This window comes from Choloepus didactylus, chromosome 23, assembly GCF_015220235.1.
Source record: "Choloepus didactylus isolate mChoDid1 chromosome 23, mChoDid1.pri, whole genome shotgun sequence".
NCBI classification, from domain to species: Eukaryota; Metazoa; Chordata; class Mammalia; order Pilosa; family Megalonychidae; genus Choloepus; species Choloepus didactylus.
In genome coordinates this window covers 26079628-26102169 of record NC_051329.1, presented here as the reverse complement: position 1 = coordinate 26102169, position 22542 = coordinate 26079628, and the positions used below count along the sequence as shown (strand labels likewise).

The 22542-nt window shown below is 39.3% G+C and overlaps 1 protein-coding gene across 3 annotated transcripts in view; it reads left to right on the top strand.

Annotated features, from left to right (window-relative positions):
* Window positions 1-22542, top strand: part of TTC28 (tetratricopeptide repeat domain 28) — an 836277-nt gene that overhangs the window by 140617 nt on the left and 673118 nt on the right. The window contains exon 2 of one of the 3 annotated variants that reach the window (XM_037817394.1): window positions 7838-7911. The exons of the other annotated variants lie outside the window; for them this stretch is intronic. The gene's annotated coding sequence lies outside the window, so the exon portion shown is untranslated. The remainder of the gene's footprint in view (window positions 1-7837; window positions 7912-22542) is intronic. 3 annotated transcript variants of the gene reach the window in all.

Below are 22542 nucleotides of genomic sequence, written 5' to 3'. Positions count from 1 at the left end.
ATATTAGTAAAGCTACCCCAGCTCTCTTTTGGGTACTCTTTAAATGGTATACTTTTTTACCCTTTCAATTTCAAGTTACTTGAGTCTTTGAATTTAAGGTGAGTCTCTTGTAAATATCATGTAGTTGGGTCATGCTTTTTTTTTTTTTTTAATAAGAAATTTTATTTTGAGATAAATTCAAACTTATAGGAACAGTTGCAAAAACATTACAAACCCTGTACATAGAACTCCAGCATACCCTGACCCCCCTCCCCCGATACCCCAATCCACCACCTTTAACATCCTGTCACGCCACCATTTCTTTTTCTTTCCCTCCCTCCCTCCCTCCCTCTCTCCCTCCCTATCAGCCATCATCTATTGCTCTGTCTTCTGAACATATGAGAGCAAGCTGCACACATCCTTGAAAAAACAATATAATTCACATATACATTTCCCATGAACAAGAACATTCTTTTAAGCAATTCCATAAATGCAGCTAAGAAGTTCAAGAGATTCACCTTTGATACAAAGCTTACATTCTATATTTCCTTTTTTTTTTTTTTTTTTCTTCCTTATGTCCCATCTGTGTCCCTTTGAGCCTCCTCTCCTCCATCTTCAGATCCCATCCAGGATCATCCTTGGCATTCAATTGTCATCTATTTAGACTGTCTTTTTTTTTTCTTTTTTTTCTTCGATTGTGGAAACATATGCAGCCTAAATCTTCCCATTCCACCCCCTCCCTAGCATTCCATTAGTGGGATTAATCACATTTAGAATGTTGCAATGCTATCACCTTCCCACCCTCCATTTCTATAAGTTTCCCTTCACCCCAAACAGAAACCCTATAGTAATTTAACCTCCCATTGCCCCTTCCCCCACTTCTCGGAACCCCTACTCTACTTTTCATCTCTATGGTCATATTCTCTGATACTTTCTTTGTGTTTACCGTGGGGCTTAAATTTAACATCTTAAATCTATAACAATATTGTTTTTCTTTGATACCAACTTAACTTCAATATGACACATAAACTATGTTCCTATACTCCCTCATTCCCCCACTTTTATGTAGTTCTTGTCAAAAATTACGTATTTTACATTGAGTCCAAAACCACTGATTTATCATTACAGTTATGTATTTTAGATCCTGTAGGAAGTAAATAGTGGAGTTACAAATCAAAAATACAGTAGTATTGGTATTTATATTTACCTTGTGATCTTTAGTGGTACCCTTTATTTCTTCATGTAGTTTCAATCAATTGTTTAGTGTCCCTTTCCTTCAGCCTGCTCAACTCCCTTTAGTATTTCTTATAGGAATGATCTACTGGTGGTGAAGTCCCTCAGCTTTTTTCTCTGTCGGTAGGGCTCCCTTTAGTATCTGAAGTAGGGCAGGTCTTTTATTAGCAAAATCTCTCAGCATTTGTTTGTGAAAAATTTAAGCTCTCCCTCAAATTTGAAGGAGAGTTTTGCTGGATAAAGTATTCTTGGTTGGAAATTTTTCTCTCTGAAGAGTTTTAAATATGTCATGCCACTGCCTTCTCGCCTGCATGGTGGCTGCTGAGTAGTCAGTACTTAGTCTCATGTTGTTTCCTTTGTATGTGGTGAATTGCTTTTCTCTTGTTGCTTTCAGAACTTGCTCCTTTTCTTCAGTATTTGAGAGTCTGATCAGAATATGTCTTGGAGTGTGTTTATTTGGATTTATTCTATTTGGAGTTTGCTGGGCATTTATGCTTTGTGTATTTATGTTGTGTAGAAGGTTTGGGAAGTTTTCCCCAACAATTTCTTTGAATACTGTTTCTAGACCTTTACCCTTCTCTTCCCCTTCTGGGACACCAATGAGTCTTAAATTTGGACGTTTTATTTTATCTATCATATCCCTGAGATCCATTTCAATTTTTTTGATTTTTTTCCCCATTCTTTCTTTTGTTCTTTCATTTTCTGTTCTGTGGTCCTCGAGGAGGCTGAGTTGTTGTTCAACTTCCTCTAATCTTGTATTATGAGTATCCAGAGTCTTTTTAATTTGGCCAACAGTTTCTTTTGTTTCCATAAGATCTTCTATTTTTTTATTTAATCTTGCAGATTCTTCTTTGTGCTTTTCTAGGGTCTTTATGTCCTTTATATCCTGTGCCATGCTCTTCTTCATGTCCTTTATATCCTGAGCCATGCTCTTGTTGCCTGTCTGTAATTCTTTGATTAATTGTGCCAAGTACTGTGTGTCTTCTGATCTTTTGATTTGGGTGTTTTGGTTTGGGTTCTCCATATCATCTGGTTTTATCATATGCTTTAAGATTTTCTGTTGTTTTTGGCCTCTTGGCATTTGCTTTACTTGATCCCTAATTTGACAGAACTACAGCTTGGTGATGTACAATTTCTCTAACTAACCAGCAGATGGTGTCCGTGAGTCATCTGTCCCCCTTAAGTCAGTTCTCCCCCACTTTGTCTTTGTGGTGTGTGGGGGTCTGATTCATGTGGGGTCCAATTGATGCACCAAGTTTGGGTGTGTTGCTGGTGCTGTCTGCCCTGAATGTGGGGCGTGTGTATGGGTGGTTAGGCAGGCAGAGCAGCTTTAATAATCAAACCTCCCAAGTGTTCCCAGAGATTTAAGGCTGTTGCAGGAGCCTAAGCCTTCATTTCAGTCTTTCGACCGATTGTCTCTGCTGCTGACCCACAAATCCTTGGTATTCGTGTAGGGTCCCTGGGATTTCCAAGCGGTTCCCCTTTCCCAGCTGTGCGCTTCCAGAACCTCTGCTGAGGGAGGGCTGCGCCATGTCACTAGTGCATGCTGGCCCGCCAGGGAAGCCCTGGGCCGCCAGGCCATGCAGGGGCACTCCCAGCCTGCTTCGAAGATGGTTGAATGGGACGCGTTAACTTCCCCCTTTTCTCACAGCTCTGCCCTCCCAGCTCCGGGACAATCAGCTGTGGGTGTATTAAAGGCCACTGTCCACGGCCGATATTGTGGCGTGTGTGTAGTGCTGTGGGAAAGATTCGCTGTCACACTGGGTTTCTCGGCACGACCCTGGGCTGTGGGTCTGGCCCTGGGCAGGAGCGTCCCCCACCTGCTGGGGAGATGGCTGCAAGGAATGTGTTTTTTTTCTCCTTTTGGCTCCCCTCTTCTCCTCTGGTCTCGAGATAATAAGCAGCGGGTGTGGGAAGGGGTATCCTCCATGCCAGACACTGAGGCGTTAGCCCAGCCCGCTCCCGCCGTGCTTCACTGCACGGCTCTCCCCATCGTATCTGCAGCCACTCCCCGGCTTTTTTTTTTTTTTTTAAAGAACTAGTCTGTCTCCAAATGCCAGCCCACCATTTCCCCACACCACAGCACAGCCATGGGACTTTCAGCCAGCTCACTCACTCGTTTCAGAATGCAGGCTCCTGGTTTCACCAAATGAACGTTCCCTGTGGATTTAGCAGACCTTGTCTGGCTGGTGCTATGCTGGAAGTGGTGTTCTGGGTCACTTTCTGATTTTTATCTAGTGTTTTTCACGGAGGTGTTTCTTTGCCCTGTCTCAGCTAGCCACCATCTTAGGTTCTCTCGGGTCATGCTTTTTTATCCATTCTGCCAGGCTCTGCCTGTTGACTAGAGACTTAGAGACTTTAAACTGGCATTTTTTTCTGCCGTTTGTTATTTGTCTTTGTAAGTCTTATACCTTTTCTGTCCTTCAATTCTTCCTATAATGTGTACTTCCATGGTTAATTGTATTTTTTTTTTTGTAGTGTACCATGTTGAGTCCTTTCTCATTTCATTTTGTGTATATTTTTCATATATTTTCTTTTGCTTACCATGGGGCCTTAAACTTAAAATCCTAAATCTATAGCAGTCACATTTGATTTGATACCACCTTAACTTCAATAACATACACATACACTATTCCTGTACCCCCTGTACCCCCACCTCTTTGTTTTACTTGTTACAAATTATGTCTTTAAACATTGTATTCCAAATGCCTAGATTTATGCTTACTTTTATGTATTCACATTTTAGAACCTGTTAGAAGTAAAAGATGGAGTAACATATCAAACAAGGCAATACAATAGTACTGGTTAATTTATGATTACCCGTATGGTTATCTTTTTGGAGGTATTTTCAGATTTATGTTGCTTCAGTTCACTGTCTAATGTCCTTTCCTTTCAATCTGAGGAACTCCCTTTAGCATTGCTTGTAGGCCAGGTCTTGTGATGAATTCCCTCAGCTTTTGCATATCTGGGAATATCTTAATGTCTCTCATTTTTGAAAGAGATTCTCAATGGATATAAAATATCTTGTTTGGCAGTTGTTTTCTTTCAGCACTTTAAATATTTGGTAGCACTGCCTTGCCTCCATGGTTTCTATGAGAAATCAGCACTTAATTTTAATGAGACTCCTTTGTATGTAACATTACTTTTCTCTTGTGGCTTTTATAACTCTCTCCTTGTCCTTGGCATTCAACAGTTTGACTTCTAGGTGTCTGGGCATGGTTCTCTTCCTGTTTATCCTGTTTGGGGTTTGTTGGGCACTTGAATATATATATATATTCCTGACTTTTGTTAAATTTTGGCACTTGTCCAGTTACTGAAACCCTTTAATTGTTCCTTTGAGCTTTGAGGAAGATGGCTCTGCCAATTTTTCCTAATTGTTCAAAGATTCTGCGGGGGAATGGCACTCTGGAGTGTCTTATGCTGCCATCTCGGTCAATTGGTCCAAATGACTTTATAAAATTTCAACCACACTCTATTAAAAATAATTTTTAATAGTGGTGAACTTTGATAAAATCATGAATTATTCAGAATTTAACTTTGCATGCTCTTCATCCTCCAGGTTTTATTTACTATGATGTACTATTCTGCCTTCATTGTAAGTTTTATGGAGGTGGAGGAAAAAGGGGACAGTAGAAGGAAGAGGAGGAAATACTAGATAAAAATATAAAGCACTTGGTATTGTGCTTGGCATTTATTAAGCACTTTGCAAAAATTAGTATTACCACCACAGTTATTATTGTTATTACCATTTGTGCCAGTTTGTATATATTATGTCCCCCAGAAAGAGTCATGTTGTTTGATGCAGTCTTGTGGGGGCAGATGTATTAGTGTTGATTTGGTTGGAACCTGTTGCTTCAGTGTTTCCATGGAGATGTGACTCAATCAACTGTGGGTGAGACCTATCATTGGATTATTTCCATGGAGGTGTTGCCCCACCCATTCGGGGTGGGTCTTTATTGGATCACTGGAGTACTTTAAAAAGAGCCACACAGGCACAGAGACAGAGCAGCTGCAGCCATGAGGGACACTTTGAAGAATGCACAGAAGCTGAGAGAGGAGCTGAAATGCAACCTAGGAGCAAGCAGATGCCAGCCACGTGCCTTTGCAGCTAACAGAGGTTTTCCAGACGCCAGTAGCCTTTCTCCAGTGAAGGTACCTGATTGCTGATGTGTTACCTCGGACACTTAATGGCCTTAAGACTGTAACTGTGTAATCAAATAAACCCCTTTATAAAAGCCAATCCATTTCTGGTATTTTGCAAAATGGCAGCATTAGAAAACCAGAACACCATTTAAACTTACTTTTTCGACATTGGATTTCCTTAACAGCCTACCTTTTTTTTTAATCCAGTTTTATTGAGATATATTCACATACCATACAATCATCCATGGTGTACAATCAACTGTTGACAGTACCATCATTTAGTTGTGCATTCATCACCTCAATCTATTTTTGAACATTTTCCTTACACCAGAAAGAATCAGAATTAGAATTAAAAATAGAAGTAAAAAAAACACACCCAAATCACCCCCCCCATCCCACCCTATTTTTCATTTAGTTTTTGTCCCCATTTTTCTACTCATCCATCCATACACTGGATAAAGGGAGAGTTATCTAATAGCCTACTTTTTTAGATTTTAATAATTTGAGTTCTGGAGTGAGGCAGATCTGGCATCATTTTACTGCTTTACTACTTAAAGGTGTGACAGAACAAATAACCTAATCTCTCTGAGCCTTAAAGGTAAAAAAAACCTTTCTAAATTGGGAATAACAGCAATTATCTCATAGGTTTCTTATGAAGGCTAAATGAGAAAATCAATGTAAAGTGTTTAGCTCAGCACTGGCACACTGTAAATGATTAGTCAGTGTTCATGTATTAATGGATATTGTTGGTGTAATGGGTTAAAGGATCTTTCTGAAAACTATCTTTCATCAAAGATGTAACTCCAGTGATGGAGTTCTCAGTGTGGTAGGTGGTACGTGAAATCTTTCTAAGTAAGGAATACCTTTTGGCCTTCTTTCTTGGTATTTGTCCTGTCAGGTTTCTATTCCTTCTGTGCATTGTGGGAAGAAGGAAGCCTACGAGAAGTCAATATATTTTTGAAAAAGAAGGAGCAAATTCACCTATATAGAAAAATTACATTTGAAAGGTCTCCTATTACTAAGTTTATAGCTCCTACCTTCATGGCTACCACTGTTGTGGTCCATTTTGAATGGTGAAAACATGTGATCAAAAATGACTGTATAGATTGATAGAAGAGGATAAAAAACTGTTAAATAATGGCATCATTAGCCTTTTATTTTCCTAAAGCAAATCCTTCATGCAAGCAACTTGCTAATGAAGCCAGAAAGGCTGATTTATCTTAATCTAGATTCTGGTATAATAGGTTATGAATACTCTTGTAGTTGCCTGCCATATAGTATTGCAGGCTTAAAAATTTTTATTGATAGAGGTTTCCAAAATTCATAGAGAGACTGCCATAAAAATATTTGGCTAGTTAATTCTACTTCTGACACATAAAATATTTCAGGCTTTGATAAATTATAAGGAACTAAAACAATTGAAAAAGGAGAGGGGTAGGTCATCACTAGCTCATTCCGTGTTAAATAATTATTAATATGGTCTTCTGAATAATTGTGTTTTGTGGCTTTCCATTAAAGGCAATTAAAGGCAAACCAATTCTTTGTGATTTTGCTTGGTTTGAAAACTTATACTTTTATTTTGTCTTGTTCCTTAGATTTCTAATCCACTATATTTAGCAACCAGTCTTTTGATAATCTACCTTTATGCTGATAAGATAATAAATAATTGGAAACTATTTTTCTTTTTCCTCACTTTACATAAATTGTTACTTAATCTGTGATAAATTTGCTTAAATGCTTTTCAAATTTTTCTTGAAAAGTATCCCTAAAGACAGAGCTTATTACTGCTTCTTGGGAAGTTTGGCCAGAGGTGACTAACTGTCATGACTGGGAGAATTCATTTTTAAATGTCTTAATTCATGTAAATTTTGTTTATATTTACTCCATAGCATATTGGTAGTTGCTTTAATAACAGATGATTCAGGGTACTTTCCAGTGAGCAAAACTGATGTTGCAGGGAGATGTGCTGTGTTTTTTTTCTGCAGTTTGGGTTTCTTTTCCATTGCTGTCTCTTTGCCAAAGGTTAACATGTCATTTTGGGAAGTACTGTTGGCAGAGTATTGTTTCTGCCTTTTGGACAAAACCCAGCTTAGGTGGAGGGTCTGCTGGAAGATTATAGAGGATCCTTTACAAAGATTTGATCCAAGACTTGCCTTGGACCATCTTGAGGTGGTTTGCCTTTTTCCTACTTCCTTTAGGTGTTGTGAAAATAATATGGTTATTTCTCTGGCAGGCTTGGCGTTGAACCTTGGCTCTACTATTTTCTCTGCTAGCTGTGTGACCAAGAGGAAAATCATTAATCTTTTTGGGGGTCGGTTTCCTTGTTTATAAAATGGGAGTAATGATGCAGCTGTGTCATCAGGTTGTTTTGAGGCTAGATGAGCTGGCATACATAAAGTGCCAGGCACATAGAAAGCTCTCTGGTATTGACTTTGCTTCCTCACCCAACTCCCCCCAACTCCTGCCATTTTTTCTTTGACAGCCTGAGAGAGCAGAACTAGAGCAGGTTCTGCCACATTGAGGTGCCTCAAGGATGGATCCCCATGACTGTTCAGAGTGAGTATTGATGGTATGAGTGCTATTTTGAAAAGTGTCCTTGGGGATCAGCCCGGCTGTACCCCAGTGATGGTGGCAGCTAATACAGGCAGTGGAAGTTTAGTTGTTAAAAATGGGTTCATATCCTTTTTGCTGGAAAAATGTTTTTTAGCAGTAAATGTAAAACACTCAGATGACCTTGTTTTCCATAGCGTGGAGTTGGAAGGGAGCAGATATCTCAAGATTGAATCATGGGGTTTCCTGGCAAACATAGTAGGAAGGCCCAAATATTCACTAATTGTCTCCCCTATGATTCTTAGGATTGCCAAGTCTCTTTAGGGTTTTAGTAAGAAAAAAATCTGTGTAAATCTGTCATGAGGCTAAATCAAATTATTTATTTTTTAATTAATAATATCATAAATACCTGAGATTGAGTAATGCCAAACCAGAGGGGCTAGACTTACAAGCTAAGTTGGATGGACTGTAATTGGTTGGCCTTAGGTTTTGGGTACTGGGAGAGCTGAGCATTTATAGGAAACAGCAGTTAAGTTAAATTTCTGGGTTTAGCCTGAGTGACTCCATCTCGGGCCTATGTGTTAATATTTAACATATTAATACTAGGTGAATAAACAAAGTATTAGAGAATAATAGAGACCTAATTTAGATAAAATAGTCAGGGAAAACATTTCTGAGAAAGGTGACTTTTAAAGTGAGACCTGGAGGCTGAGAGGCATCTTGCTTTGAGGTAAGAGAGATTCTGTGTGTTCTCTGTATTGACAGAGGGGCTGCAGGCTGGAGTATGGTGCCTAAGGGGCACAGTGGTAGGAGGTGAGTCTGAATAGGTAGGCAGGGTCAAACCATGTAGAACCTTTATTTTAAAAGCAGTAGGAAGCTATTTGCTGGGTTTAATTAGGGAAGTAGAATTATCTGCTTTGCATTTTTTTCTTGCAATTTTACTGAGATATAGTCACATACCATGCAGTCATCCAAAGTGTATAGTCACTTGTTCACAGTATCATCATATAATTGTGCATTCATCACCACAGTCAAGTTTTGAACATTTTCATTTCTCCAAAAAAAATAACTGAAAGTGAAAAAGAACACGCAAAGCAATCCATCTCCCCCATCCCCCCTATTATTCATTTACCTTTTTGACCCCATTATTCTACTCATCTGTCCATACACTGGATAAAGGGAGTGTGAGCCACAAGCTTTTCCACAATCACACGGTCACACAATATAAGCCGTATATACACTTGTTTTCAAGAAACAAGGCTACTGGGTTGCAGTTCATCAGTTTCAGGTATTTCCTTCTAGCTATTCTAATACACTAAAAACTAAAAAGGGATATCTATATAATGCATAAGAATAACCTCCTGAATGACCTCTTGACTCCATTTGAAATCTCTCAGCCCTTGAAACTTTCCTTTGTTTCATTTCTCTTCCCCCTTTTGGTCAAGAAGGCTTTCTCAATCCCATAATGCTGGGTCCAGACTCATCCCCAGGAGTCATGTCCCACATTTTCAGGGAGATTTACACCCCTAGGAGTCATGTCCCACATAGGGGAGAGGGCAGCGAGTCCATCTGCCAAGTTGGCTTAGAGAGAGGGGGCCACATCTGAGCAACGAAAGAGGTTCTCTGGGAGTGACTCTTAGGCACAATTATAAGTAGGTTAAGCCTTTTCTTTGCAGTAACAGGCTTCATAAGGGGAAGCCCCAAGATCTAGGCCTTGGCCTACTAAATTGGTAGTCCCCAGTGTTTATGAGATTATAAGGAATTCCCCAGGTGGGTTAATTTAATATTTCTACAGTTCCCCCCAGTCCCTCAAGGGGGCTTTTCAAATACTTCTTTATCCTCTGCCCACATTATTCTAGGATGTGTGGGGGCATCACACTAACCTGTTACAAACAAACCAGATCTCACTCTCTATTCAAGGTTCCATATAATTATGGTGTTTGAATAAACTGACCATACAAGTTAAATTATATAGTCTGCTACAGAAAATAAAGATTTTCTACCAAATAAATATCTCTACCTTTGGTCTCACATAGCAGCTGAAGTTTTAAAATACAGTCATTATCGTCTTCTACCCTTTAGTCAGATTTATCTTAGTCCTAACCAAAGCAATTTTGTGCATATCTAACTGAAGTTTGATCCCTTTTTCAGCTTCTTTAACATTTGCTGTATGGGGTAATGCTGATATTCATAGCTACGGAACTCTAGCTCTGAGTCTCAGGTGTCACCCAGATACCAATTCCAGGGACTGACCATTATACACAGGAGCTCAGCATCTCAGAATCTAGAAATAACCATTACAACTCAGGAATAGAGGTAATTGCTGTAAGAGCTTACAATCTAGGAACCATCACAATAAGCTTTCCCCTGATATCCTATGCTCACAGATTCAATTCTCAGAGTTTGCCCATTATAGTTAGTCCATATTAGTGAGGCATTATAATGTCTGCCTTTTCATAGCTGGCTCATTTCGTGCAACATACTGTCCTCAAGATCCATTCACCTGGTTGTGTACCTCAGAACTTCATTTCTTTTTGCAGCCACTCAGTATTTCATTTTATGTATACACTGCAGTTCACCATTCCATTCATCAGTCTTTGTACCCTTGGGCTACCTCCATCTGTTGTGAATCGTGAATACTGCTGCCATAAACAGCAGTATGCAAATGTCCATTTGTGTCCCTGCTCTCAGTTCTTCCAGGTATATACCGGGTTGCAGGACCATATGGCAACCCCATACTTAGCTTCCTGTTGAATTACCACACTGCCCTCCAGATGGGCTGCACCATTCTACTTCCCCACCAGCAGTGATTGGGTACATCCCTCTCTCCACATTTTCTCCAGCTCTTGTACCCCTCTGTTTATTTTTTAAACATTCAATGCTAAGTAAACAATCAGTGGTTCCTGGTATAATCACATAGTTATGCATTCACCACTACAATCTATATGTCGACATTTCCATTTCTTCTGCCAAAAAAAAAGAGTAAGAGAGAAAAGACAAAAGAAAAAAGAAAAAAAGAAAATGAATAAAAAAATAAAAATAAAATAAAATACATTAAAGAGTTCAGACACCACCACCAAAAATCCTGTACGCCTCCCTTATTGCGCCCACTTATAGACATTTAGCTTTGGTATATTGCCTGTTACAGTTATTGGAGGCCTATGCAATGTTACTGTTAACTATAGACTCTAGTTTGCATTGATTGTATTTTTCCCCCAAAACCATCCATTCTCAACACCTTGCAAAGTTGACATTCATTTGGTCTCCCTCATGTAAGAACATTCTTACATTTGTACATTTAATCACTATCATTGACCTCTCTAGTTTTCTCTAGGTTACACAGACCCAATCTTTATCTTCTGTCTTTCTTTCTGGTGTCATACATCCCCCTAGCCTTTTTCTTTCAACGGTACTCACACCGATCTTTGTTCAGTGTACTTACAATATTGTGCTACTATCACACAAGATCATGCTATCCATTCCTGGATCTATACAGTCAATCCTGTTGAACCTTCTCTACTTCAGCCTTCAAATGCCTGATCTCTAACCTCTTTCTATTCCCTGATAACCTGTGTTCTCAACTTTAACTCTCAAAATCTGCTCAGTAAAGTTAGTTCATATTAGACCATACATTATTTTTCCTTTTGTTTTTGGCTAATTTTGCTCAACATAATGTCTTCAAGCTTCATCCACATTGTTATATGCTTTGTGACTTTATTCTGTCTTACAGCTGCATAATATTCCATCATAATTATATATCACAATTTGTTTATCCACTCTCCATTGGTGGACATTTGGGCTGTTTCTGTCTCTTGGAAATCATGAGTAATGCTGCTATAAACACTGATGTGCAAATGTCCTTTTGTGTCCTTGCCTTCAGTTCCTCTGAATATATACTTGGTAATGGGATTACTGGATCATAAGGCAATTCTATGCTTATCTTCCTGAGGAACTGCCACACTGTCTTCCAGAATGGTTGTTATCATTCTACATTCCTAGCAACAGTGAATAAGTGTGCCTCCTTCTCCACATCCTTTCCAGCACTTAGAATTCTGTTTTTTTTTTTTTTTTTTGTATTTTTTTTTTATGTAATAGCCATTCTAGTAGATGTGAGATGAGATCTCATTGTGGTTTTGATTTGCATTTCCCTAATAGCCAGTGAAGTTGAGCATCTTTTCATATGTGTTTGAATCATTTGTATTTCCTCTTTGGAAAAGTGTCTGTCCATGTCTTTTGCTCATTTTTTAATTGGATTGTTTGTCTTTTTGTTGTTGAGTTGTGGGATCTCTCTATATATTCTGGGTGTCAAACCCTTATCTGATTTGTGGTTTCCAATTATTGTCTCCCATTGCGTAGGCTGCCTTTTTACTTTTCTAGCAAAGTCCTTTGATGCACAAAAGTGTTCAGTTTTGAGGACATCCCATTTATCTATTTTTTCTTTCACTGCTCGTGCTTCAGGTGTAAGGTCTATTAACCCAAGGTCCTTAAGGTATTTTCCTACATTTTCTTCTAAAAGTTTTATGGTCTTAGCTCTAATGTTTAGGTCTTTGATCCATTTCAGTTTAATTGTAGTATAAGATGTGAGATAGGAATCCTCTTTCATTCTTTTGGATATGGCTATCCAGTTCTCCAAACACCATTTATTGAAGAGGCTGCTTTGTCCCAGTTGCATTGGCTTGACTGCCTTATCAAAGTTCAGTTGTCTCCCAGGGAAGTGAATCTCCCTGGCAACGTGGAATATGACTCCCAGGGAGGAATGTAGACCTGGCACCGTGGGACGGAGAACATCTTCTTGACCAAAAGGGGGATGTGAAAGGAAATGAAATAAGCTTCAGTGGCAGAGAGATTCCAAAAGGAGCCGAGAGGTCACTCTGGTGGGCACTCTTATGCACACTTTAGACAACCCTTTTTAGGTTCTAAAGAATTGGGGTAGCTGGTGGTGGATACCTGAAACTATCAAACTACAACCCAGAACCCATGAATCTCGAAGACAGTTGTATAAAAATGTAGCTTATGAGGGGTGACAATGGGATTGGGAAAGCCATAAGGACCAAACACCACTTTGTCTAGTTTATGGATGGATGTGTAGAAAAGTAGGGGAAGGAAACAAACAGACAAAGGTACCCAGTGTTCTTTTTTACTTCAATTGCTCTTTTTCACTCTAATTATTATTCTTGTTATTTTTGTGTGTGTGCTAATGAAGGTGTCAGGGATTGATTTAGGTGATGAATGTACAACTATGTAATGGTACTGTAAACAATCGAAAGTACAATTTGTTTTGTATGACTGCGTGGTATGTGAATATATCTCAATAAAATGATGATTAAAAAAAAAAAAAAAAAAAAAAAAAAAAAAAAAAAGTTCAGTTGTCCATAGATGAAAGGGTCTATTTCTGAACACTCAATTTGATTCCATTGGTCAGTATCTCTGTCTTTATGCCAGTACCATTCTGTTTTGACCACTGTAGCTTTGTAGCGTGCTTCACAGTCAGGTAGAGTGAGACCTCCCACTTCATTCCTCTTAAGATATTTTTGGCTTTTCTGGGCACCTTGCCCTTCCAAATAAATTTGATTATTAGTTTTTCTTTTTCTGCAAAGTAAGTTGTTGGGATTTTAACTGGTATTACATTGAATCTATTAATCAATTTAGGTAGAATTGATATCTTAAGTATATTTAGTCTTCCAGTCCGTGAACACTGTATGTCCTTCCATTTATTTAGGTCCTCTGTGATTTCTTTTCACAATTTCTTGAGGTTTTCTGTGTATAGGTCTTTTGTGTCTTTGGTTAAATTTATTCCTAAATATTTGGATTTTGGGGTTGCTATTTTGTAAATGGAATTTTTTGTTGATTTCCTCGTCATATTGCTCCTTACTATTTTAAAGAAACACTACTAATTTTTGCATGTTGATCTTGTGTCCTGCCACTTTGCTGTATTCATTTATTAGTTCTAGTAGCCTTGCTGTAGATTTTTGAGGATTTTCTATATATAGGATCATGTTATCTTCAAACAATGAAAGTTTTACTTCTTCCTCTCCAATTTGAATGCCTTTTATTTCTTTTACTTGCCTAATTGTTCTAGCTAGAACTTCAGTGTTGAATAACAGTTGTAACAGTGGGCATCCTGTCTTATTCCTGATCTTAGAGGGAAAGCTTTCAGTCTCTCCCCATTGAGTATGATGTTAGCTGTGGGTTTTCATATCTTGCCTTTATCATATTGAGGAAGATCCCTTCTGTTCCTATCCTTTTGAGTGTTTTTATCAAGAAAGGATATTGAATTTTGTCAAATGCCTTTTCTGCATCAATTGAGATGATCATGTGGTTCTTCCATTTTGATTTATTGATGTAATGTATTACATTAATTGATTTTCTTGTGTTGAACCAACCTTGCATATTTGGAATAAATCCCACTTGGTCATGGTGTATAATAATGTGCTTCTGGATTTGATTTGCAAGTATTTTTTTTTTTTGAGGATTTTTGCATCTATATTCATTAAAGAGATTGGTATATAATTTTCTTTTCTTGTAGTATCTTTGTCTGACTTTGGTATTAGGATGATGTTGGCTTCATAGAATGAGTTAGGTAGCTTTCCCTCCTCTTCAATTTTTTTTTGAAGAGTCTGAGCAGGATTGGTACTAATTCTTTCCTGAATGCTTGTTAGAATTCACATGTGAAGCCATCTGGTTCTGGACTTTTCTTTTTTGGGAGTTTTTTGATGACTGATTCAATCCCTTATGCTTGGTTTGTTGAGGTTGTCTATTTCTTCTCAGGTCAATGTTGGTTGTTCATGCTTTTCTAGGAAGTTGTCCATTTCATCTAAGTTTTCTAGTTTGTTGGCATATAGTTGCTCATAGTATCCTCTCATTGTCTCTATTTCTGTGGGCTCAGTGGTTATGTCCCCTTTCCCATTTCTGATATTATTTATTTACATCCTCTCTCTCTCTCTCTCTCTCTCTCTCTCTCTGTTAGCTTAGCTAAGGGTCCATTGATTTTATGGATTTTCTCAAAGAACCAGTTTCTGGTTTTATTTATTCTATTATTTTACTGTTCTCAATTTCATTTATTTATGCTCTAATCTTTGTTATTTCTTTCCTTCTCTTTGCTTTGGGGTTAGTTAGCTGTTCTTTCTCTTGTTCCTCTGGGTGAACAGTTAATTTCTTGATTTTTGCTCTTTTTTAAAAAAAAACCAAAAAAAAAAACCATAGGCATTTTATGCAATAAGTTTTCCTCTCAGCACTTTGCTGCATTCCATGAGTTTTGTTATATTGTGTTTTTATTGTTATTTGGCTCAAGATATTTACTAATTTCTCTTGTAATTTCTTTCTTGACCTTCTGGTTGTTTAAGAGTGTGTTGTTCAGCCTCCACATAGTACTTAATTTTCTAGCCTTTCATCTGTTATTGATATCCAATTTCATTCCATTAAGATGAGAGAGTGTTTTGTATAATATCAATATTTTAAAATTTATTGAGACTTGCTTTGTGGCCCAGCATGTGGTCTATCCTGGAGAATGCTCCATGTGCACTTTACAAAAATGTGTATCCTGCTGTTGTGGGGTGTAGTGTTCTATAAATGTCTGTTATGTCTAGTTCATTTATTGTACAATTCAACATCTGTGTCCTTATTAATCCTCTGTCTAGATGTTCTACCCATTGATTAGAGAAGTATATTGAAGTCTCCAACTATTATTGTGGGGGTATCTACTTCTCCTATCAGTGTGGTCAGTGTGTGCCTAATGTATTTTTTGGGTGCTCTGGCTCAGTGCATAAATATTTATGATTGTTATGTCTTCTTGATGAATTGTCCCTTTTATTAATATATAGTGTCCTTCTTTGTCTCTTTTAATTATTTTACATTTGAAGTCTAATTTGTCTGATTTTAATATAGCTACCCCCTCTCCTTTCTGGTTGTTGTTTGAATGAAATGTCTTTTTCCACCCTTTCACTTTCAACCTACTTTGTCCTTGTGTCTAAGGTAAGTCTCTTGTAGATAGCATATAGATGGGTCCTGTTTTTTAAATCCATTCTGTCAGTCTGTGTCTTTTTATTGGGGAGTTTAATCCATTAACATTTAATGCTATTACTGTAAGGGCAGTACTTTCTTCTACCATTTTGTCTTTGGGGTTTTATGTGTCATAACTTATTTTTCCCTCTCTTTCCTTTTACCCTTCTTGATAGTCTTCATTTCATTTCGTCTCCTAACCTCTCTCTTGTCTTTTCCTATCAGCCTGTAGCACTCCCTTTAGTATTTCTTGTAAAGCAGGTCTCTTGTTCACAAACTCTCTCAGTGTCTGTCTGAAAATATTTTAAATTAACTCTACCTCATTTTTAAAGGACAGTTTTGCCCGATACGGAATTCTTGGTTGGCAGTTGTTTTCTTTCAGTATCTTAAATAAATCATACCATTGCCTTCTTGCCTCCGTGGTTTCTGCTGAGAAATTCACACATAATCTTATTGAGTTTGCCTTGTATGTGATGGATTGCTTTTCTCTTGCTGGTTTCAGAATTCTCTTTGTCTTTGACATTTGACAATCTGATTAGTAAGTGTCTTGGAGTAAGTCTGTTTGGTTTATTCTGCTTGGGGTATGCTGTGCTTCTTGGATCTGTAATTTTATGTCTTTCCAAGAGTTGGGAAATTTTCAGTGGTTATATCCTCCATTGTTGTTTCTACCCCTTTTCTTTTCTCCTCTCCTTCTGGGACACCCATTACATATGTATTTGTGTGCTTTGTGGTGTCATTCAATTCCCTGAGACCCTGCTCATATTTTTATCTTCTTTTCCCTATCTGTTCCTTTGTGTGTAGGATTTCAGACACACTGTCTTCTAGTTCACTAATCCTTTCTTCTGCCTCTTCAAATCTGATGTTGTAAGTCTCCACTGTTTTTGTCATCTCTTGATTGTGCCTTTTGTTCTCATAAGCTCTGCCATTTGTTTTTCAAGTTTTCAAGTTCTTCCTTATGTTTACCCAATGTCTTCTTTATATCCTTCATCTTTTTTGGCATCTCTTCCCTCAGCTTGTTGTTTTGATTTTTGAATTGATTTAGCATGTTTGTTTGAACATCTTTAATTAGTTGTTTCAACTCCTGTATCTCATTTGAAGTGTTAGTTTGTTCCTTTACTGGGCCAGATATTCATGTTTCCTAGTATGATTCATAATTTTTTTTTTTTTTTTTGGTGTCTAGGCATCTGGTTTCCTTTATTAGTTTATTCTAGAGATTGTCTTCAGTTTTACTTTTGGTTTTCTCTTTGGTTGGCTTTGTTCTCTACCTGTTCTTTGATGTTCAGTTCAACTTATTCTGGACTCTAATGTAGCTGCTGTTTAATTGATCAGAATTTTTCAGCTCTTGTTATTCTGGTTCATGCCTTGCCTATACATCTCTTTCGCTGGCCAGTTGTCAGCTTACCTCAACCCCCAGTCTCCCTGTAAAACTAGGCACCCATAGCAGCCTGCCTCTTGGTGGGTAGGCAATGGGTACCACAGCAAATTCTGTGTGTGTGGGTAAAACAAGTCTGCTGGCACTAGTGTATTCTGTTTTTCACCAGCCTGAAGCCCTGGGTTCATTTTAGAGCACTGCCTTAACTGTTGGGTCATCTATATTTTCATCTTAAAAAGAGGCAGTTTCACATGCATGGGGTGTAGACTAGTATGCTGTGCCTGGGTTAAAGTCTTGAGAGGTTCTGAGAATTCCTAAAATTCCCTTGCATTTTTCAGTATGCCCAGCAGATGGCACTGTTTGGTGGCTTAATTGTCCTCAGAAGGTGTTTACTTTCTGGATCTGAGGCTGTGGCTGACCAGGTGAGGATGGATTACCTCTTGGAGTACAGCTGAGATTGGCTGGATGGGGTGAATTACCTCTTGATGCTCTGCTGAGTCTGGCTGGGTGCAGCTGAGTTGCCTGTTGTAGTTTGGCTGAGTCTGGTTGGGCAGGGCTGAATTACCTCTTAGAGACCATCTGAGTCTGGCTGGTTGGAGCTAAATTACTTCCTTTTTTTTTAAATTTTATTTTGAAATAAATTCAAAGTTATAGGAACAGTTGCAAAAATAATACAAACCCCATACACAGAACTCCAGCATACCCTGACCCCCCTCCCCTGATACCCCGATTCACCAATTTAACATATTGTCACACTGCCATTTCTTTCTTTCTCTCCTTCCCTCCCTCCCTTGCTGTCTATCTTCCGTCATCTGGTGCTCTGTCTTCTGAATGTATGAGAGCAAGCTGCACACATCCTTGAACAAACACTGTAATTCACATATACAATTCCCATGAACAAGAACATTCTTTTATGCAATCCCATTAAGCGCAGCTAAGAAGTTCAAGAAATTCAGCATTGATACAAAGTTTACATTCTGTATTTCCTTTTTTTTTCCTTATGTCCCAACTGTGTCCCTTTGAGCCTCCTGTCCTCCATCCTCAGATCCCATCCAGGATCATCCTTGGCATTCGATTGTCATCTATTTAGACTGTCTTTTTTTTTTTTTTTCAATTGTGGAAACATGTATACAGCCTAAATCTTCACATTCCACCCCCTCCCTAGCATTTCATTAGTGGGATTAATTACATTTAGAATGTTGTACTGCTATCACCTTCCCACCATCCATTACTAGAAATTTCCCTTCACCTCAAATAGCAACCCTACACTCATATCTTAACTCCCCATTGCCCCTTCCCCCACTTCTCGTAACCCATACTCTACTTTTCATCTCTATGGTCATATTCTCTGATAATTTCTTTGTGTTTACTGTGGGGCTTAAATTTAACCTCTTAAATCCATAACAATCTTGTTTTTCTTTGATACCAACCTAGCTTCAATAGGACCTGTAAACTATGTTCCTATGCTCCTCCATTCCTCCATCTTTATATGGTTCTTGTCTAAAATTACGTGTTTTACATTGAGTCCAAAACCACTGATTTGTCATTAGAGTTTATGCATTTTATACCCTGTAGGAAGTAAATAGTGGAGTTACAAATAAAAAATTATTGACTTCTGTTTGTATTCAATTGTGGTCAGAGAATGTGCTTTGAATATATTCAATTGTTTGTTTTTTTTTTTTTTTTAATTTATTGAGGCTTGTTTTATGTCCCAGCATATGGTCCATTCTGGAGAAAGGTCTGTGATCACTAGAGAAAAATGTGTGTCCTGGTGATTTGGGATGTAAGGTTCTATATATGTCTGTTAAATTCTCTATATCTCTCTGTCCTTTCTTTGTTTCTCTGTTGGTAGGGCTTCCTTTAGTATCTGAAGTAGGGCAGGTCTTTTACTAGCAAAATCTCTCAGCATTTGTTTGTCTGTGAAAAATTTAAGCTCTCCCTCAAATTTGAAGGAGAGTTTTGCTGGATAAAGTATTCTTGGTTGGAAATTTTTCTCTCTCAGAATTTGAAATATGTCATGCCACTGCTTTCTCGCCTCCATGGTGGCCGCTGAGTAGTCAGTACTTAGTCTTATCTTGTTTCCTTTGTATGTGGTGAATTGCTTTTCTCTTGCTGCTTTCAGAACTTGCTCCTTCTCTTCAGTATTTGAGAGTCTGATCAGAATATGTCTTGGAGTGTGTTTATTTGGATTTATTCTATATGGAGTTTGCTGGGCATTTATGCTTTGTGTATTTATGTTGTGTAGAAGGTTTGGGAAGTTTTCCCCAACAATTTCTTTGAATACTCTTTCTAGACCTTTACCCTTCTCTTCCCCTTCTGGGACACCAATGAGTCTTAAATTTGGACGTTTTATTTTATCTATCGTATCCCTGAGATCCATTTCGATTTTTTCAATTTTTTTCCCCATTCTTTCTTTTGTTCTTTCATTTTCTGTTCTGTGGTCCTCTAGGACACTGAGTCATTGTTCAGCTTCCTCTAATCTTGTATTACGAGTATCCAGAGTCTTTTTAATTTGACCAACGGTTTCTTTTATTTCCATAAGATCTTCTATTTTTTTATTTACTCTTGCAACTTCTTTTTTATGCTCTTCTAGGGTCTTCTTTATGTCCTTTATATCCTGTGCCATGTTCTTCTTCATGTCCTTTATATCCTGTGCCATGCTCTTGTTCTTTGATTGTAGTTCTTTGATTATTTGTGCCAAGTACTGTGTGTCTTCTGATCTTTTGATTTGGGTGTTTGGGATTGGATTCTCCATATCGTCTGGTTTTATCACATGCTTTAAGATTTTCTGTTGTTTTTGGCCTCTTGGCATTTGCTTTGCTTGATAAGGTTCTTTCAGGTTATAAAAAATACCAATCTAATTTTTCAGCTCTACAACTTGGTGGCGTACACTTTCTCTAACTAACCAGCAGATGGCGTGTGTGAGTCACCTATTCCCCTCAAGTCAGTTCTCCTCAAACTTGTCTTTGTGGTGTGTGGGTGTCTGATTCTTGTGGGGTCCAATTGGTGCACCCAGATTAGGTGTGTTGTTGGTGCTGTCTGCCCTGCATGTAGGGTGTGTGTCTGGGTGGTTAGGGAGGCAGGACAGCTTTCATAATCAAACCTCCCAAGTGGTCCCGGAGATTCAAGGCTATTGCAAGAGTCTAAACCTTCAGTTCAGTTTTGCCCCAGATTGTCTCTACTGCTGACCCACAAGTCCCTGGCATTGATGTAGGGTCCCTGGGATTTCCGAGCACACCCCTCTTCCCAGTTGTGATCTTCCAGGACCTCTGCTGAGGGAAGGCTGTGCTACGTCACAAGTGCGCACCTTCCCTCAAGGGAAGCCCCAGGCCGCCAGGCCGTGCAGGGGCGTTCCCAGCCTGATGCAAAGATGGCTGAATGGGGTGTCTCAACCCCCCCCCCGCTTTTTGCATAGCTCCGCCTTCCCAGCTTTGGGACAACTAGCTGTGTGTGCAGCCAAGGCCACTGTCCATGGCTGATATTGTGGCGTTTGCGCGGTGCCGTGGGATACACTCCCTGTCACACTCGGTTTTCTGGTGTGGCTCTGGGCTGTGTCTCCAGCCCACCAGCGAGCCGGCTGCAAGCAGTGTGGTTTCTTTCTCCTTTTGGCTCTCTCCTCTGCCCCCCTGGCCCCGAGGGAATCAGCAGTTGTCTATCCTCCACGCCAGACACCGAGAGGTTAGCACAGCCTGCTCCTGCCGTGCTTCACTGCGCGGTTCTCACCGTTGTAACTGCAGCCGCTCCTGGTTTTTTTTTTCTTTTCTTTCTTTTTTTTTTTTTTTTTATAAGGAACTAATCCATCTCCAAACGCTAACACCTGGTTTCCCCACACCGCAGCGCAGCCGCAGGACTTTCAGCCGGCTTACTTGTTTCAGAATGCAGACTCCCGGTTTCACCAAGTGCACAGTCCCTGTGGTTTTAGCAGACCTTGTCCAGCTGATGCATCGCTGGGACTGGTGTTCTGGGTCACTTTCTGGTTTTTATCCAGTATTTTTCACGGAGGTGTTTTTTTGCACTGTCTCACCTAGCTGCCATCTTAGGTTCTCTCTGAATTACTTCTTAAAGCCCAGCTGAGTCTGGCAGTGTGGGGCACAGTTATCTCTTGAAGCCCAGCTGAATCTGGTTGGGTGAGGCTGAATTGCCTCCAGGTGCCCTGGTCAGACTGGGCATGGCTAAAGCTGTGATTTTCCTGTGCCTTCACTTTGCTGGGTAAAGTCTGACTCAGTGTGGGGCTGTGTTTCCCACTCTCTCTGTGGCAAAGGACTCCCCCAGCTGCCACAGTTTTCAGCCATCTTCCAGGCAAGTATCAGACTTCTGGATACTATGTTCCTCAAAGGTGAGGAAAGGGCTTTCAGACCCACGGCTGGAACAGTTTCTGCCCGCATTTTCTCAGACTCTTTGCCCCTTGCTGATCTGGGTCTTTAAATGTCCTTCCCTATCCCCCTGATCTCTAAATGATGGGGATCTGTCTCACTGCTGTGATCGAGTTTTTAGTCTTGGTGCCCACTGGGAAGTGAGAGGTAACTGTTTGTTCTGTGTTTCTTCCATGCTGTGGGAGACCCAGTGAGGGGGAGTGGAGAGGACCAGCCAGCCCGGCATGGAGTTCTCCTACCTTATATCTCTCTTCTTCTTCAATCAGCATCTGTAGGGTTCTTCTCCCATCCATACCCTCCTCCAGAGGTCCAAACATGTCAGGGTTGCTCCCCTTTTTTGCTGAATATCTGAGAAGTTTTTGGCAGCTGTTTATATCACATTGTTGATGACATCACTCCCCTGATTTGCATTTTTAAAAGATCACTCTGGATGCTGGGGGGATAATAGACTGTAGAAGGACAAAAAGTAGAAATGGAGAGATAAAAGGCTATCTAGGTGAAATAAGGGTGAAACCTTGCACTGTGGTAGTAGCAGTGAAGATGGAAAGAAGTAGAGGTGTATGAGATATATTTTGGAGTTAGAATTGATAGGACTTGCTCATGTGGTATAAGGAGGAGAAAGAGGGCAAATATGAGTTTGAGGCTTCTGTCTTTAGTAACTGTTGGGGAGAGAGAGGGGGGAAATCAAGGGTTCTGCTTAGGTCATGCTAAATTTGGGATACTGCCAGTACTCTAAAGGGAAATATCAAATAGGCAGTCAGATATTTGAATCTGGAGCTCAGAGAGGAGGTCAGGTTAGAGGTAAAAATGAAGCATTATCAGCATGTAAATGATATTTAGAGCCATGAGATAGTAAGAGATCACCATGGATCATGTGTAGTTTAGATAAGAGAA